Source organism: Bos taurus, chromosome 26 (assembly GCF_002263795.3).
Source record: "Bos taurus isolate L1 Dominette 01449 registration number 42190680 breed Hereford chromosome 26, ARS-UCD2.0, whole genome shotgun sequence".
Lineage (NCBI taxonomy): Eukaryota > Metazoa > Chordata > Mammalia > Artiodactyla > Bovidae > Bos > Bos taurus.
The window spans coordinates 34,560,066-34,577,954 of NC_037353.1; the positions used below are offsets into that span (position 1 = coordinate 34,560,066).

General features: G+C 45.5%; 1 long non-coding RNA gene across 1 annotated transcript; it reads left to right on the top strand.

Moving 5' to 3' along the window:
- The first annotated feature begins 1,483 nt into the window (after window positions 1-1,483).
- LOC132343964 (uncharacterized) lies at window positions 1,484-10,060 on the top strand. The gene is made up of 3 exons (XR_009493006.1): window positions 1,484-2,121; window positions 2,492-2,699; window positions 7,467-10,060. It is a non-coding gene; the product is annotated as an uncharacterized lncRNA (long non-coding RNA).
- Window positions 10,061-17,889: the final 7,829 nt, after the last annotated feature.

Sequence of the window (17,889 nt, forward strand, 5' to 3'; positions counted from 1 at the left end):
AATAACTTTGTAATTAAAATTAAAAATTTTTTTTTAATTTAAAAGAAACAGGTTCACAGAGGTTAAGTAACTTGCCTATTGTCATAGTACTAGCGACTTAACAATTCAGCTGCACTTAACAAAACTTTCTGTTTTTACAGTATTATAAAATGACATAAAAGAGGAGACTATCAGATATAATTTTGTGGGTTTTGGGCATAGCATAAATTTATGAAAGGAGAGTTCGCTTTTTTAAAAATGAGGTTATTTTCACAATACTTAATGAGTTGAAAAATTTCCAAAGAGATTAACTTGTGGTTCTTTTGGATAGCAAATATAATATTTAATGTGATAATACTGAAAAGCAATTTCATAAACAACACAGCTAATTAGTTAGCAACATCCAAATACTTAATATTATAAATTAAAGTGTTAACCTGTTAACTAAAATACACTATAGCTTTCTATCTTAACAAATAGGACTCAATATAACAAAATAAAATGTACATGTGAATTTACATTATTTTTATGACTAAAATAATTATTTTCAAAATTCACGCCTTCAGACAGATTCCTAAAAGTGGAATTTGGAGTCAAAGGTAATATACATAATCTCAAGGCTCATAGTACACATTGCCCAAGTTCCCTATTTTAAAATCTTTGCTATGTTGGTAGGTGAAAACAAGCTACCTTTTAATCTTATTGTGCATTCTTTCTTTATCTCTAAGACTGAACATTCTTTCGTGTTTTTTGAGTATCTGCACTTCTGTTCATGTCCTTTGTCTATTTTTTGGTGCACTTTTTTCTTAACATTTTGTGAAGTTTGCTTGTAAAATAAGGCTATGTACCCTTTATCACAGCATTAAATTATTTTTGTCATTTGCCTTTTTGGTTGCTTATTATTGCTTTAGACACTTAAGAACTTATTTTATTTTGTTGGAAAAATCTCATTTTTTTGAAAATAGTTAATTGTATTGATGCAGCATGTAGAAAGTACTCAATTCTGGTATTTCCTTCTGATTTTAAAAAGCTTCGTGTTTTACTTTCAAACTAATCCACCTGTGATGCATTCTTACCTATCAGGTGAGGCTATAATTTTAATCTTTTACAAAATTTCTACCATTTTTTGACGAATCCAAATCTTTCTCCAATGGGCCCTTTAATGCTATACTGCTGCTGCTGCTGCTGCTGCTAAGTCACTTCAGTCGTGTCTGACTCTGTGCGACCCCATAGACGGCAGCCCACCAGGCTCCCCCGTCCCTGGGATTCTCCAGGCACGAACACTGGAGTGGATGTGTACTTAAATATTCTGGGGTCTCTTTAGGTTGACTGTTGTGTTCTGTCCAGCCACTTATCAATTCTTTTGCCCATAGCATAGAGTTTTAAAGTAGTTTTCAGAGCTCCTTGGGCTTCCAAGGTGGCATTAGTCATAAAGAATCTACCTGCCAATGCAGGAGACACAGGAGATGGAGGTTCAATCCCTGGGTCAGAAAGATCCCCTGGCATAGAAAGTGGTAACCCACTCCAGTATTCTTGTCTAGAGAATCTCATGGACAGAGGAGCCTGGCAGGCTACTGTCCCTGGGGCCACACGGAATCAGACACGACTGAGTGGCTGCGCACATACAGATCTCCTGTAATAGTTAAGGCTTCTTCTCTGCTCATTATGCTTTTCCCAGACCTTCTTAACTCAGTCGTTGTGTTTATTTTTCCAAATGAAGTTTAATTGCTACGTCATTTTTTTTTTTTTCTTAAAGAGAAGCAACATCTCATTGCTATTTACATTGGGATATAACGTAGGGATAGTTATATGGGTTGGGGTAGTTAACCTGCAAGTTGGGATAGTTAACCTGCAGCTCTCCCAGTCTGCCTCTTGGGTCTTTTGCTCCGTCTTTCCCTAGAATCCCTCCCCCAACTCCTACCCCACGTCGTCACCTAGGCAACTCCAGGCACTGGTTTAACTGCCCGGTTGTTCATGTCTCTTTCGCATCCCTCTCCTCCTGCTCGCACCCCCACCAAGCTGTGAACCTCTTAGGAGCAGAGGTGAAATCTGGTTCTAGTCCTCCACCCCAGAGCCTGACTTTCAGCAAAAGGTGTTTAAATAAAAGATCAAGGTAGAGCCAACTGGAGGTGAATGTGTGAGGTAAGTTTCAGCCTCCATCTCGAGGAGGCTCAGGGTGCAGCTGGGCCTTCCTAATTTCAGAAGCCCCCTGAGGCCCCACCCTAGTCTCCAGGGCCTCTTCAAGACTCCTCTCACATCTATGCCTCACTCCAGCCTTCTGCCGAACTGCTGTCACACAACCCACGTCAGAGAGATATTCTGAGATGATTTCTGCTACAGGCCCAAGTCAAAGACTTATGGAACTGAATTTTAATGCTGGCAGTACAAAGTGTGAATAAACATTGCCATGCTTTATTGCTGTAAATCTGCTGCTAAATCCCTTGTTTCTCTTTGAGTTAGAAGCCCAATAAACAACTTCTGCAATGTTCCAATAATTACTTTGTCATTTCAGATACTCTGAATGATTCATAGAGTCTTCCTGCCGATTCCAACCACAGAAGTACTTTCTGTCTAAAGCATTAAGCCTGAAAATCCATAACTCACAGGGTCCTCAGAACAATTGGGAAAATAAGAGACACTGAAAGTGATACCTGGAGCTGGAAGTGGCCACAACAAGACTTGGAGAGCAGCATCTTTCTCCTTGATGAGCAGAAACACAGGTGAGGGTTGCATACCTATTTTCATCCTTATATCGGATCTAGTCTCTAAGATGTAGGGAAGGTCTTGCTCCTGCAAAGTAATGACTGTCTCATTGGCAACTGCACTGTGGGCTTGAAATAGAAAGGGAGCCATATTCCTCTCTATTACATCTTCAACCGAATAGGCTCTGCTTGTCCTGGGTAAACAATCATCACCCCTTCTAAATCTGCACTCACACCCTGTATTAGAGACTAAGGAGAAGGACAGTCCGTTAGATATAGGTAGGTGTGTTAAGTTTTCAAGTCTGTGCTAATATTTTATGAGCAGGATCCTCCGTGCTCTGGCTCTATACATAGGCGGAGGAGGAGGGCACTGGCTGAGTGGTAGGATGAGAACACTGCTTACATTTATCGCCCAAGCCCATACGCCCACGCCCAACTGTCACAGAGCCTGAAATTCCTACCATTAGAGTTGCTACTTTTGGTTGAGGCAGAGGGCTTCAAGAAAACCCTTGTTCAAGTACAAATATACCAGGCAGGAATTGTTCCACCACACTCAGCTGCAAGCAGCATCTCATTTCTTTATTTTTCTATTGCAAATAAAACAGGGTTGGATGGCTTTTAAAGAATAGACTATGGAAATGGAAACAGTGACTTGACAGTGGTGAAACTTTGCAGATACCTCCTTCAACAAGTGATGAGAGCTGACCTTACTGGTGATGTTATGTGGGTGTCAGGATCCCTCTGATATGATGTAATGGGATGAAAAGGGCAAGTCCCCAAGTTCCCCAGCCCAAGCCTAATATGAGAAAAACATGTGAAACCCAGGGACATTCTACAGGATAGCTGGCCAGCTCTCCTTAAAGATGTCAAGGTCATGAAAAACTAGGGAAGACTGAGAAACTGCCATAGATCAGAGAGGAGACTGAGGAGACCCTGGATTAGATCCTGGAACAGAAAGAGGACATTCGTGGAAAAAACTAGTTACATCCAAATTAAGTTTGGAGTTTATTTAATATAGTGTACCAATGATGGTGTCTGAGTTTTAACAAGGTGCCAGAAAAGTCACTGGTTCACAGGGCCTACCCCTCACTCAATTTGCCTCAGTTTGGGACAAACTGAGTGAAGGGTAGACAGGAACTCTCTGAACTATCTCTGCAACATTTCTGTTCAGTTCAGTTCAGTTGAGTGACTCAGTCGTGTCCGACTCTTTGTGACCCCATGAATCGCAGCACGCCAGGCCTCCCTGTCCATCACCAACTCCTGGAGTTCACTCAGACTCACGTCCATCGAGTCAGTGATGCCATCCAGCCATCTCATCCTCTGTCGTCCCCTTCTCCTCCTGCCCCCAATCCCTCCCAGCATCAGAGTCTTTTCCAATGAATCAAATCTTCGCGTGAGGTGGCCAAAATACTGGAGTTTCAGCTTCAGCATCATTCCCTCCAAAGAAATCCCAGGGCTGATCTCCTTCAGGATGGACTGGTTGGATCTCCTTGCAGTCCAAGGAACTCTCAAGAGTCTTCTCCAACACCGCAGTTCAAAAGCATCAATTCTTCGGCGCTCAGCCTTCTTCACAGTCCAACTCTCACATCCATACGTGACCACAGGAAAAACCATAGCCTTGACTAGACGAACCTTTGTTGGCAAAGTAATGTCTCTGCTTTTGAATATGCTATCTAGGTTGGTCATAACTTTCCTTTCAAGGAGTAAGAGTCTTTCTGCACATTTAAACTTTCCAAAATAAGGTATTTTAAGGATCAGGGAGAAGTCCAGAATCTATTTTATTCTTTGGCGCTCCCACAACCAGTCTTGGGTTGTAAGGGACCCAGGGAACTTAGTAGGGCTGTAAATGATTCTCGAAGTGTAAATGTAAGGGCAGTGCTCAGCTGATCCCCTCATGGGTGCAGTCCACAGCCATCTGTTCACTGCTGTGCATGCATTGGAAGCCAGCCTCACTAGCTCTGTTAGCCTAGGCCAGCCTGGTCCAGGAACTGGGCAGCAGTTCATGGTGAGTGCTCCACCCCTCACCTACCAGGCTGGGCACCAGGGGGCACTTGCCTTGGCTGTTAGAGCATCTGACATCAGTACCTGATGTGCAGGTAACTGGCCTTTATCCAAGGTGTCCCCTTTCACGAGGTGGTGCCTGCAAGTTATGGTGGGTCTTCACCATTTCAGAACCTCCCTTCTTGCATCTGGCCTCCATCCCCTGCACCCTCCCCTTCAACCCACAGAGCCCTCATCATTCCAATGGATCCTATCTCCTGCAGGAATCTAGACTGTTGAAAACACAGGCATCTAATGTTCCCCTGAGATGAGAGAAGTCCAAGCACCCAGGACAGAGTATCTCGCCCCTCTCTTGGGAGAAGAGGGGAAAAATGATTCTCATTTTTTCCTGATGAGCTTACAGCTGGGCAAAAATAGGCATAGTTAGTTCTGAGCTGGTTATTCTACCAGGTTAAAAGTTCAATATATAGTCTCATACCACCAACCTGTGAGGGGTGACACATAACCCAGTCATGGGAAGAAGTAGCACCAGGCCCTGTACCATACTCCAACCCCAGAGGGAGATGGAGAAAAAGAAAAGGATGGAGCCGTCCTTTCCATGAATGACCCAGCAACCATTGTCAAGAGTGTCAACAGCAGTAGCCAATAGAGAGTAGTAGGGGATCTTTGGGGCTTCCCCAGTGGCTTAGCAGGTAAAGAATCCACCTGTAATGTAGGAGATGCATTCAGTTCCTGGGTCAGGAAGATCCCCTGGAGAAGGGCATGGCAACCCACTCCAGTATTCTTGCCTGGAGAATCTCCTGGACATAGGAGCCTGGTGGGCTACAGTCCTCAGGGTCACAAAGAGTCAGATGCGACTGAAATGACTTAGCATGTATGTAGGGGTCCTTTACTGTCTTGGGGGCTTCCAAGGTGACCACTCTGCATAAAAATAAGCCTGGCTCTCCCTGCAGGAAAAGAGCCCCGCACTGCAGGTGAGAATTTTCTTTGCTGATATGGGTCTAGATTACACTGCCGCTTGAGGCTTCATACCTGTCCCTCCTTTAGACGTGCACCAGCTTGCTCTAACAGCCAAGCAGTCAAAGAAACAGGAGTGCCTGCCAGCCCCACAGCAGAACAAGAAGAGGGCTCAGTTAGCAAGGGGAGTGGACCACCTCTGTAAACATTATTGACCATCAAGCTGAAGCCCCAGGTGTCATTCTCAACAGAAAGACTCCAACCTGAGCAAAAGCAATAGGGGTATCTACAGCAAGGGATGTGGGCGTAGTTTCAGAGCATGAGCCCCCTCCCATTGGCCCAAGTTGAGTTTCCCATAAAAGATGGGGTTGGGGGGAGATCCTCATACAGGTCTTAGGAGAAGGAGGAACAGTCTGAGAACCAGAGGATCCTGGTTCAGGTTTGGGGGGTCTGCTGTGATGACCACTGTTGCTGCTACTGCTGCTAAGTCGCTTCAGTCGTGTCCGATTCTGTGCGACCCCATAGATGGCAGCCCAGCAGGCTCCTCCATCCCTAGGACTCTCCAGGCAAGAACACTGGAGTGGGTTGCCATTTCCTTCTCCAATGCATAAAAGTGAAAAGTGAAAGTGAAGTCACTCAGTCGTGTCCGACTCCTAGCAACTCCGTGGACTGCAGCCCACCAGGCTCCTCCATCCATGGGATTTTCCAGGCAAGAGTACGGAGTGGGGTGCCATTGCCTTCTCCGGTACAGCCAGTTTAATAACAGAGGACCTAGCAGTTTGTTCAGTGTGAGATCTGGTCCAGGACAAACTATAGCCTCTTTGCCCAAAGTGAACTCAGTGGAGCATCCTTGAGGACAGTCCCAGAATTGATGTCAGGGATTGTGGCTGATTACACAGTCTCCAAGCTTTATTCTCCATCCCTTGGGATTCTGCTGCTGCTGCTGCAAAGTCACTTCAGTCGTGTCCAACTCTGTGCGACCCCATAGACGGCAGCCTACCAGGCTCCCCCGTCCCTGGGATTCTCCAGGCAAGAACACTGGAGTGGGTTGACATCATCTAATACACTTTAATAAATGCTTTTTCTGCTTTGAAGGGCCAGACTTGGTCTCTTGTTATTTGCTATTAAAACCTTGATTAAAAAGAAAAAAAAAAAACTTAATCAACACATGTTAACTCCTCTTATTCCAAATCGACATAGATAAATGTCCCACAGAGAAGATTCCCCGGAGCCTGGAAACAGTAAAACAGTAAATTAAATCGACTTGATGGACTCTTTTAGCAAAAGGGACTAAAAATGTGTTTTTGTTTCCTCCTCCCACAACGCTTATTAAATAACCCCTTCTCACATTACTTTCTGCACCTCAGAGACTCAGAAACCACTAGGAAGCAAAGGAGGGCTTGTGAGTTAATTATAACAGCCTCTGCAGGATTCGGCTTGTGGTTTTCCTTTTACAATGAAATGCGAAGCATGGGGGAGGTGAGCTCTGCTGCATGTTGCTGCTAATGTTTTTAACCAAGGATCTAAGGCTGTTTGATATTCTTGGCTTCCTCATTCTGATTTCCAGTCCTCTTTTGGAAATAAAGCAAGATTGACGTCCGAAGGAGTTTCAGAACCACAAAATGGTCTGTTGGCCCAAGGCAAAAAGTTAAATTCCCGAGGTCCCTCTTCCCATTTTTTCAAGGTTTCTTTTGTCATGTAGCATGGGCTTTCTGATGCTCTCTTGAGCACCTTCTTAGTGTACTGAGCCATGCATCAGTCTCAAAATCTGATGCCCTTTTGTTCTTTCCTCCTCAGTGCTTACTGTGGGTCTCCTTTCTGCCTCAGATTATTGCAACATCTATTTTGTGGCTGTGGACTTATCTCTTCTTGGAACTCCTCCTGGACTGTGAGACTTCAGATTCAGGCCTGGGCACCAGAAGACTTTGCCGGTGGCCCATGACTAAGACTCTGTGCTTCCAGTGCAGGGGCCCAGCTTTGATCACTGGTCAGGAAACTAGATCCCGCATGCCCCAGCTAAGACCCAATGCAACCAAATAAATAAATAAACTTTTTAAAAAAAGGAAATCATAGAAAAATGCAAAGGAGTAAAAAAGGATATGTAGGTATGCATACAATAGGGATATAAAAAATATCAGAAAAATACTATAAACATGTTTAGGCTTATAAACTTCAACATAGATAATATAAACAATTTTTCTAGAAAATTTTGTTTAAAATACCAGTTTGAGCCAGGAAGATATAGAGAACCTAAATAAAAGAATAATCATTAAAAAAAATAAAAGAAATCAAAGCAGTCCCCACTTTGCTCTTGGATTCCTGAGGAGGATGTGACTCTTTTTCCCATCCTGCCCATACCCCATCAGGTGACTAGAACCCAACAGAGACGGGGTTCCCCATGGCTGAGATCAGAGCTTGGTTGTATGCTCATTTAACTTCAAAGTTTCAAAATTCAAGAAAGAGATCCAGGGTGCCTGATGGTGTTGTTTTACTCCCTATGAACTTGTGCCGTGCATCTGCAGAGCTTGGGAAGCCCAAACAGTAAGGAATACCTGTGCCTTGCACTTTACTTAAGGACAAGTGCAACCTCTTCTGGCTTCTGTACACTCCTGTGTGTGTGTGTAACTGACCCTTATTTTCCATAGAACCCAGGAATGTCTGCCTCACTGTAGCAGACATTCAGTCTTTAAGAGTGACAGACTCTGAATTTTTCCACCCTGAGTTTAACCTATGTGGTTCCATTCCCCGCCCCAGGGTGACCTCCTCTGAGTTCTTCTGAGCCTCCAGATCCTGAGCAGGCCCCTGTGATTGAGGAAGGAAGAGTCAGGGGAAGTTGTTGAAAGCAAGAGATATTTTTAGCAGAGCTCCCCATAAGCTGCACAGGAAGACAAATTAGAAGTCTTCTCCTACTTAATGACATTTCCTATAAAATTCATCTAGCCAGCATGCCATTCTGCATCATTTGTAGATAATGGATCACAGTGACCCAGTGCCCAGCAGAGTAGGTGTGAAATCAATGGTGAGGAATAAACGAATGGAAACGTGATTGGCATTTAAGCTCAAAGAGCCAAGAAAGCATGATATTTAGCCGCACCTTTGCCAGTGCATCTTTTCCTGGCAGACTTGTCCTTCAAAGCTCAGGTATATATAGAGGACACAACTTTTATATTGGTCTCTAGTACTCTTGCCTGGAAAATCCCATGGACTGAGAAGCCTGGTAGGCTACAGTCCATGGGGTCGCAAAGAGTCAGACATAACTGAGCAACTTCACTTCACTATAAGACCTCCAGTCCTAAGCTGCTTATCTCACCCTTGTAAGATAACAATTTTCCTTTCTGTAGAATCTGATGCCCTTCAAAGTCACTTTTTTTACTTACTTCATCTCATTTGAGCTTCAACACAGGAAAGGAGAGGCAGTTTTACTCCAGTTTTCCCAGTGAGGAAACTGGTACTCTCTTATGGGCTGAGTTGAAAGTAAAAAGTGAAAGTCACTCAGTCGTGTCTGACTCTTTGAGCCCACCAGGTTCCTCTGTCCATGGAATTCTCCAGGCTGGAATACTGGAGTGGGTAGCTTTTCCCTTTTTCAGGGGATCTTCCCATCCCAGGAATCGAACAGGGTCTCCAGCATTACAGGCGGATTCTTTACCATGTGAGCTACCAGGGAATGGGCTGAATTGTGTCCCCCCAAATTCATGTGTGGAAGCCTTACCCCCCAGGTCCTCAGAATGTGACTCTACTGGGGACAGTGTCGTTAAAGAGATAATTAAGGGACTTCCCTGGTGGTCCAGTGGTTAAGAAACCGCCTGCCGATACCAGGGATACAGGTTTGATCCCTGGTCTAGGAAGAGTCCATATGCTGTGTGGCAAGTAAGCTGGAGTGTTACAACTACTGAGCCCTTGCACCCTGGAGCCCGTGCTCTGCAAAGAGAGAAGCCACTGCAGTGAGAAGCCTGCGCACTGCAATTAGAGAATAGCCCCCACTTGGTGCAACTAGAGAAATCCTGCATAGCAACAAGACCCAGTGCAGACAAAAGTAATCAATTTTAAAAAGAGGTAATTAAGCTAAAATGGGGTTGTTAGGGTGGTCCTAATCTGATTGGTGTCCTTAAAATAAAAGGATATTAGGGCACAGAAAGAAGACATCAGAACATCATAGGAGCACAGAGAGATGACCGAGTGAGGACTTGGCAAGACGGTAGCCTTCTGCAAGCCAAGGAGCGAGACCTCAGGAAGAAGAAAACCCCCGACACCTTGGTCTTCGATGTCTAGCCTCTGGGACTGTGAGAAAATAAATGTCTGTTGTTTAAGTCACCCAGTCTGCGGTCTTTTGTTATGGCAGCCCTTACAGACTAGCACAGGCTCAAAGACATTAACATCCTGTAAGAGACAGAATGAACTTTAGTCCACATGCCCCAGTTCGAAAATTCTTTATCAAATAAAACAATTGACTTAAGGGGAACACCCCTGCTTCACGGCTGCTAATGAGTCATGGGTCTCTAATTTACTCACTGCTTTCTCAGTGTTTGATTCCCTGAGGGGTTGTACACACACAGACACCAATTCCAATGTTCCTTTCATTTCAGGTGACTTTTCGTTCAATTAGTATTTAGAGCTAAAATTCAATTAGTATTTAGCAGAGCTGGAAAATAACTCAGGATCCTCCCCTGCCCGGCCCCACTTCCCCCACAGGAAAGCTCAAACCTCCCTCCTATATTCCCTGTTTATCCAATATTCACATTTCCTACTTGAGCAACACACAGAGAATCACAAAGATTTTGAGAAAAAATAGACTTCTTCAGGTAGGCCTAATTCCAATTAAAGCAGCCCTTGGACATGCGGACACGGTGGGGAAGGGGAGGTTGGAAGAAACTGGGAGACTAGGGTTGACACATACACACTGCTCTATGTGAAACAGATAGCTAGTGGGAAGCTGCTGTTTAGCACAGGAAGCTGGGCCCTGTGCTCTGTGATGACCTAGAGAGGTGGGATGGGGGTGGGGGGAAGGGGGAGGAGGTCCAAGAAGGAAGGGAAATATGTATACATATAGCTCATACACTGCATGGTACAGCAGAAGCTAACACAATATTGTAAAGCAATTATACTCCAATAATAATAATAAACCAGCTCTTGAATCCTGACTTGTCTTCTTTGGGGAAACATGGAATGCACTGCTCCTCCCCTCAGGCCAGAAGTGGCTGGTCACTGCGAAGGGGCCAACGTTTTAACTCTATGTCAACACTTTCCCTGTCTCCAGCTTACTTTCTCAGAAGTAGAGCAGAGCAGAACTCTTTGTAGGTGTGCATGCAAAGTCGCTTCAGTTCAGCTCAGTTCAGTCGCTCAGTCGTGTCCGACTCTTTGCGACCCCATGAATCGAAGCACGCCAGGCCTCCCTGTCCATCACCAACTCCCGGAGTTCACTCAGACTCACGTCCATCAAGTCAGTGATGCCATCCAGCCATCTCATCCTCTGTCGTCCCCTTCTCCTCCTGCCCCCAATCCCTCCCAGCATCAGAGTCTTTTCCAATGAGTCAAATCTTCTCATGAGGTGGCCAAAGTACTAGAGCTTCAGCTTTAGCATCATTCTCTCCAAAGAACACCCAGGGCTAAGTCGCTTCAGTCGTGTCCAACTCAGTGCAATCCCATGGACTGTAGCCCGCAAGACTCCTCTGTCCATGGGATTTATAGGATTTCCCAAGCAAGAAAACTGGAGTGGGTTGCCACTTCCTTCCCTACCTAAGTATCGAACCTGTGTCTCTCACGTATCCTGCATTGGCAGGCATGTTCTTTGCACCTGCCTGGGAAGCCCCCTTTGCATTCTGAAATGGAACTGAAACTTGGGTGTGAGCAATGATTTACATTAGAAACCCATTTCCCCTTTTCCTCCCACCCTCTGGAGGAATGCTCACCGTCTCATATGGGTCTGACCTCTGGTGTTGGCTTTCTGAAGCCAAGAGGCCCCCTCAGTCCCCCAGGTAAGTGAGTGAGTGCAAGTCGCTCAGTTGTGCCTGACTCTTTGTGACCCCATGGACTATACAGTCCATGGAATTCTCCAAGCCAGAATACTGGAGTGGGTAGCCTTTCCCTTCTCCAGGGGATCTTCCCAACTCAGGGATCAAACCCGAGTCTCCCGCATTGCAGACGGATTTTTCACCAGCTGAGCCACAAGGAAAGCCCAAGGTGGCCCAGGAGACAAGCTCTATTCTGGGCAGGACACGCCCCCCTGCCTAAAGGGCTAGAAACGCCCTTGTTATGCTGGGGCTGGAGGGGGGCCCAAGGAAGGACACAGTTGACTTTCCCAGCAGGCAGAGATTAGGTGCGACCTGGTTAAAATAGTAACTGTTGAAAGTGACAGCGACATAATCCATGCGTGCAGCAGTCACCATCTGAGTTCTCCAGCCACGTTCTGGCTGAGGACCGCCCTGGATCATTTTGTATCCTGCCCGGCTCCAGGACTAAAACCTAAGTGCTTTGAGAATTTGCATTCCTGTTCTTTCAGGTGAGTGCTAAACATTAACTGGTGTGCTGCAGTCCTTGGGGTCGCAGAGTCGCACACGACTTAGCGACTGAACAACAAAAACACGAACTGGATTCCTTAAAAATGTGCCTCTGTCTTCACTATCATCATCTTTGTAGCTTTCGGGATGATCATTAGATTGTTATCCATATACGCACAGCTGGCAAAGATGCCAATCATGCCAATAAAGGCCAGTCTCAAAATCTCTGATCTTCATGAGGAGTGGGGAAGTTGGCGTCCCACCCAGGCTGTGACATAGGGGTGACAAGGGGGGTTGGGAAATGGGTGAATTTTTAGACCTGGTAGGCTCTAAGTAATGCAGCTCCTCCCTCTCTTCCAGTGGCCTTTGAAGTAAAGGCAAAACTAAACCTCCTGGTTCCCAAGCGTGATAAAATGAGGCACAGGAACCGCCAGGCAGTGGGTGATGGTTCATCTAAACAGCCGCCACGGAGGATGTACTGCTGGTTCCCAATGCAGCACAACAGTCTTTTATTCAAGACTTTATTAAGGAAAACCGTATTTTACACTCCCCATTAAAGCCAGTTTGGAAATGTCTAAGAATACTTCAGTATTATGACCAAAGCTGAAGAAACGCACCCCGCTACTAAAGCAAATATGATCCAACATTAAATGAAAATAGCTCCCTGAAAAAAAAAATTCCCTGCATGTCAAGCCAGGAACCACCTAGAAACGAGAAAGACGAAATGAGTGCGGTTTTCCTTCCTAGAGTGAAAACCACCGAGAAGGTTACTGGCAGCAGGGATCAGCCTCCCCGTGGGCTGCGAGGGACCCCGTGCAAAAGGAGGAGAAACCGGCCTTACACCCCGGATTGGGGGGCGGGGGTGGGGTGGCGGCAGAGGCACTGCTGGAGGTGGGGCTGGGGCTCTGGAAAGAAAAGAAGACCTGGGCTGTGGTTCAAGCTGTGGGAAATCCTCAAGTGATGAGGATTTGGGAAGTGAATGGGGACCCACAGCGGTGAGCAAAGTGTCTGGAACGGGGGCAGTTTCCAGCTCACTTCCCACCCCCAGGGCATCTTTCAAAGCTCTGTCCAGACACTTGCCAACAGATGAGCCAGCTTAGAAATGAGGCTGCCTGAGGCTTCTCCCCTCTACAATGCCTTCCTCTCCACCTCCAGCTGCCCCTGACCACCGACAGGCACTCTGCTCCCTCTCTGGGCTTCCTTCTATTCACAGCTGGCTGCGCTTCCAATGACCCTTGATAGACAGCGAGAGGAGGGGAACCTCCAACCCCCGGCTTGGCTCGCATGGGCGAGGGCAGTAGGGTTCCTTCAAAGAAGGGAATGATTGTCTTGACTTCACTTCGAAGCCCCTGAACTTCATGTGCCCTTAATTTGAAAGCTGGATTTCTCTCTTACTTTCTTCCCAAAGCTGAGAAACAAATCCGTTTGCTGGAAAGCTCCAGCCCTGGAGGGAGCATATGGCCGCTGCAGCAATCACTTGCAGGAGGAAGGGCACGATGGGTAGAAAAAAAATGCTCTGGCAACATCTCAGCTGACACCAGAAGCTAGGAGCTCCTCAGTAAGAAAGCACTGCCCAAGCGGGACGTGGAGGCCCTGAACAGCTCGGGGACACACTGAGGCTTTAATTGATGGTGGCTTAGGGCACAGGTGGGCTTCCCAGGGGCGCTAGTGCTAAAGAACCCGCCTGCCAATGCAGGGGATGTGAGAGTCGCGGGTTTGATCCCTGGGTTGGGAAGATCCCCTGGAGAAGGGAATACTGCAGTATTCTTGCCTGGAGGATCCCATGGACAGAGGAGCCTGGTGGGCTACAGTCCATGGGGTCGCAGAGTCGGACTCAACTGAAGCGGTCCACTTAGCACAAGTAGGGCACAGAGGAGAGTGGGCTGCACCCGAGGACATACTCTCAGGAGCCACCTCCAAACCCCGCTCCACCGTCACCTGGACAAGGCGTCCTTTCACACTGTGAGGTCTCCATTCTGTGTCTTTATCACATACCCTGCTGCCATCCCAGCCGGCCCTGTGCCAACCCCCAGTCACATCTGTCGTGTGGGAATAGAAGAGGAGGACTCGATTCCTAAACCAAGGGCCTCAGCCAACCTTCAGCTTTCCTCTAGAAACTGGAACAATTAACTGAATGGTTATAAACGACAGGAGAAAGTTCTGTTACTCTCGGCAATCTATGTTGTATACAATAAAACTCTGAGTCATAAAGCAGAGCCTGCTGGATTTTTTCTTCATGGGGTGGTGACATGGCATTAAAGCAGCAAGTTCTCTAAGAGAGCATTTCCTCTCTGCTTACCACGCTGCTCGATCAATCCCATCCCGAACTCTCTCCAGATAGAATATAATTGAGCCGGCACTCAGAAATAAAAGCAGTGCTTTCTAGCTCAGACTCAGACCTTTATTTTTACAGGAAGAAAAAGAAAAGAAAGAAAATTTAAAAAAAGAAAAGGCCCATTGATGAACCAAGTTTAAGCTGAATTAGCCTCTCAAACTTTGGAGTGTTTGAACCTATGCTCAGCAGCCAAAATGAATGACGTCTGAGATTAGGAAGTTAAAGGTTTTCATAGCAGAGGTGTTGTTGGCTCCTCCTGGGAGTGGGCAGGTTGAGAAGTGGATCTGACCACAGGAAGGGAGCGAGACAGCTGGGCAGTGTATTGGGTTCATTCTCTCTAACAAGTGTCTGCAGAGCCCTGCAGGAATGCTGCTTTTCTTCCAAATGTCCAGCTCTAGGAGACTCGACAATTTTTCAAAGGATGGAAAACTCTGGGTATTTTCTTTTTAGGGATTTGGGCCCATCCAGGGCCACAGACTCCTCTGGGAGGGGTGAGTATGCGGAACCACAGGGACTAAAAGGCCAAGTGAAAGGAAAGGTCTCTCAGGATCCTTCAGACAGGGCTCCCTCCAGGAGACCAGGAAAGGGAGACACGCACTTTTCCTAGTCAGTGACGATTGGCGGGTTTCATAACGTTCCTCTGCCACCTAGTGGCAGAGTCTACATGTAAATTCCACAGAACGTTCTAGGGATTCCTATGTCAGGGAGGACTATCTGCAAGACTTTTATGAATTAACTTTGTTTTACTCAATCAGTTTTCAAAACATGCTTCCTGGGGCTTACCAGAGAAGCGATCAATGAGAATTGACTTCGGGTCTGTGTTGCTGTGTGGGGTGATGACCACTTTGCCATGTGGACCCTTTGCCTGAGGACTTGTACCAAGTGACAACTTTTTCCATCATAATAATGTGATTCACAGCACAAAAGCTATATACACACATGCATGTGCTCACGCATGCACACACACACACACACACACACACACACAATCCTTGCTCTCTTCATCACTAGAGACAAGGAGGTCCACCATAATTCCTTGACTAGCCTCTACCATATGTATTGCTTTGGGGATTCTTTTATAAGGGTCAGGCCAATCTTTAATGACATCATGCCATTTACATGCCTGCAGTCTTTGCCTGACCTTGCACTGTTCTAAGCCTGGAAGAGCCATGTTCAGTTCTGGTGTTCTGGACTCTCAACCACGACAGTGGCTAACATTTATTTCATGCTCATGCTGTGTGACAGAGTACATAGAGTACACTCGTCATCTCATTTGAGTATCACAGTAATACTAGAAGGAAGGTACCTACCCTCACCATCATTGTACCTACGAGGAAACTGAAGCATGAAAAGGTGTAGAGGTTGTTTGACATAAACAAAAAATTCTGTAAAGCAATTATCCTTCAATTTAAAAATAAATAAATTGTTAAAAAATGATATAGAGTTTTGATCAACTGATCCAACCCACATGGGCAGATTCTGAAGTGTACATTCTTTCCCTATTTTGCCAAAACTGCCTTCATGTTCCTATCATATCTCCACTGTTTGACTTTTTGATGATATGAAACATAGAATTTTTCAAATTGATCAAATTGCTTGATTAATAGTCCAAGCTCATCACTGTGCACAAATATAAGGTCTCAGCAGGAGACATAAGAGACCTGGGTTCGATCCCTGGGTCAGGAAGATCCCCTGGAGGAGGGCACGGCAACCCAGTCCAATATTCTTGCCTGGAGAATCTCATGGACAGAGGAGCCTGGAAGGCTATGATCCATTGGATCACAAAGAGTTGGACACGACTGAAGCTACTCAGTATGCAGCATGAAAAACCGCCTGATTCCAGGAGGCGGGTGCCATAACAGCAATGCATATCACATTAAACCAAGGGCTTCTTAGCACTGAAGCAGAGGCCTGGAAGTGAATTACACGTGTGAAAAATTTGTAGCATATTTCGGACTAGCAAATCTCAGGGAAGATTTCCCAGAGCCATTTCAAAGGAAGACCTTGTAGATGGTGTGAAGGAATGAAACGAGCCCAGATCCAAAGTCAGACATCGAGGCCACCTATGCAGTCAAATGAATTCAGAACCTACTTTCATCAATTGCTAAAAATCATTCTTTTGACAAAGCTAAAAAGGAAAATAAACGTTGAAATTTAAGATCTCAAATAAAACGTGACAGCAGAAAAAACATACTTCAGTTTCCACACTTTCAGGCAAGCAGAGAACGTCTTTTAGTGCTTTGACATGAATGAAATCATTCAGTTTTGTGCCTTCCAATTTTTAAAGCCACTTGAGGTTTTAAGGCCAAGTGTCGCTAACTCTGTTAGATGATCTTGTCACCTCAGGGCGCTCCTAAATCTTTTAAAATTTGTTTTCATTTAGAGAAACGGCACTCTGCTGAGGATAGAGCAATGAGAAGGGTCAAAATTAGTAATATGAAAGGGAACAGACTCCAGAAAAACTGATATTCATGTCATTTGAGGTTGTTTAAAGTTTTTTTTTCAATTTTCCTTTTGAACAATGATGTACTGTACAGGGCAGTAAGTGATTGCACCTATATGATTAATTTTGTTGATCTCTACTTGTGTATTTCTACCTTCGCTGCATCTTTTACAACAGGCATTTGATTCATGCCAATTATAAGATTAATTAATAATCTTGTTAATATTTTATATTAATTAATAATAACATTTAATTATTTTAGTTAAATTTAATTACATTTTTATTAAATAAAATGTTGCTGCTGCTGCTGCTGCTGCTAAGTCGCTTCAGTCGTGTCCGATTCTGTGCGACCCCATAGACGGCAGCCCACCAGGCTTCCCCGTTCATGGGATTCTCCAGGCAAGAATACTGGAGTGGGCTGCCATTTCCTTCTCCAATGCAGGAAAGTGAAAAGTGAAAGTGAAGTCGCTCAGTTGCATCCGACTCTTAGCGACCCCATGGACTGTAGCCTACCAGGCTCCTCCGTCCATGGGATTTTCCAGGCAAGAGTACTGGAGTGGGGTGCCATTGCCTTCTCCGAATTAAATGTTAAGCTTAATTTAATATTTAAATAATAATTAACAATTAATAATATATTAATTAATGTAAGAAATGTCAATAAAGGAATCCAGCGGTTAAGACTAGGAGATGGCGATGGCACCCCACTCCAGTACTCTTGCCTGAAAAATCCCATGGATGGAGGAGCCTGGTGGGCTACAGTCCATGGGGTCGCTAAGAGTCAGACACAACTGAACGACTTCACTTTCACTTTTCATTTTCATGCATTGGAGAAGGAAATGGCAACCCACTCCAGTGTTCTTGCCTGGAGAATCCCAGGGACGGGGGAGCCTCGTGGGCTGCCGTCTATGGGGTCGCACAGAGTCTGACACGACTGAAGCGACTTAGCAGCAGCAGTAGCAGCAGCAGCAGTGGTTAAGA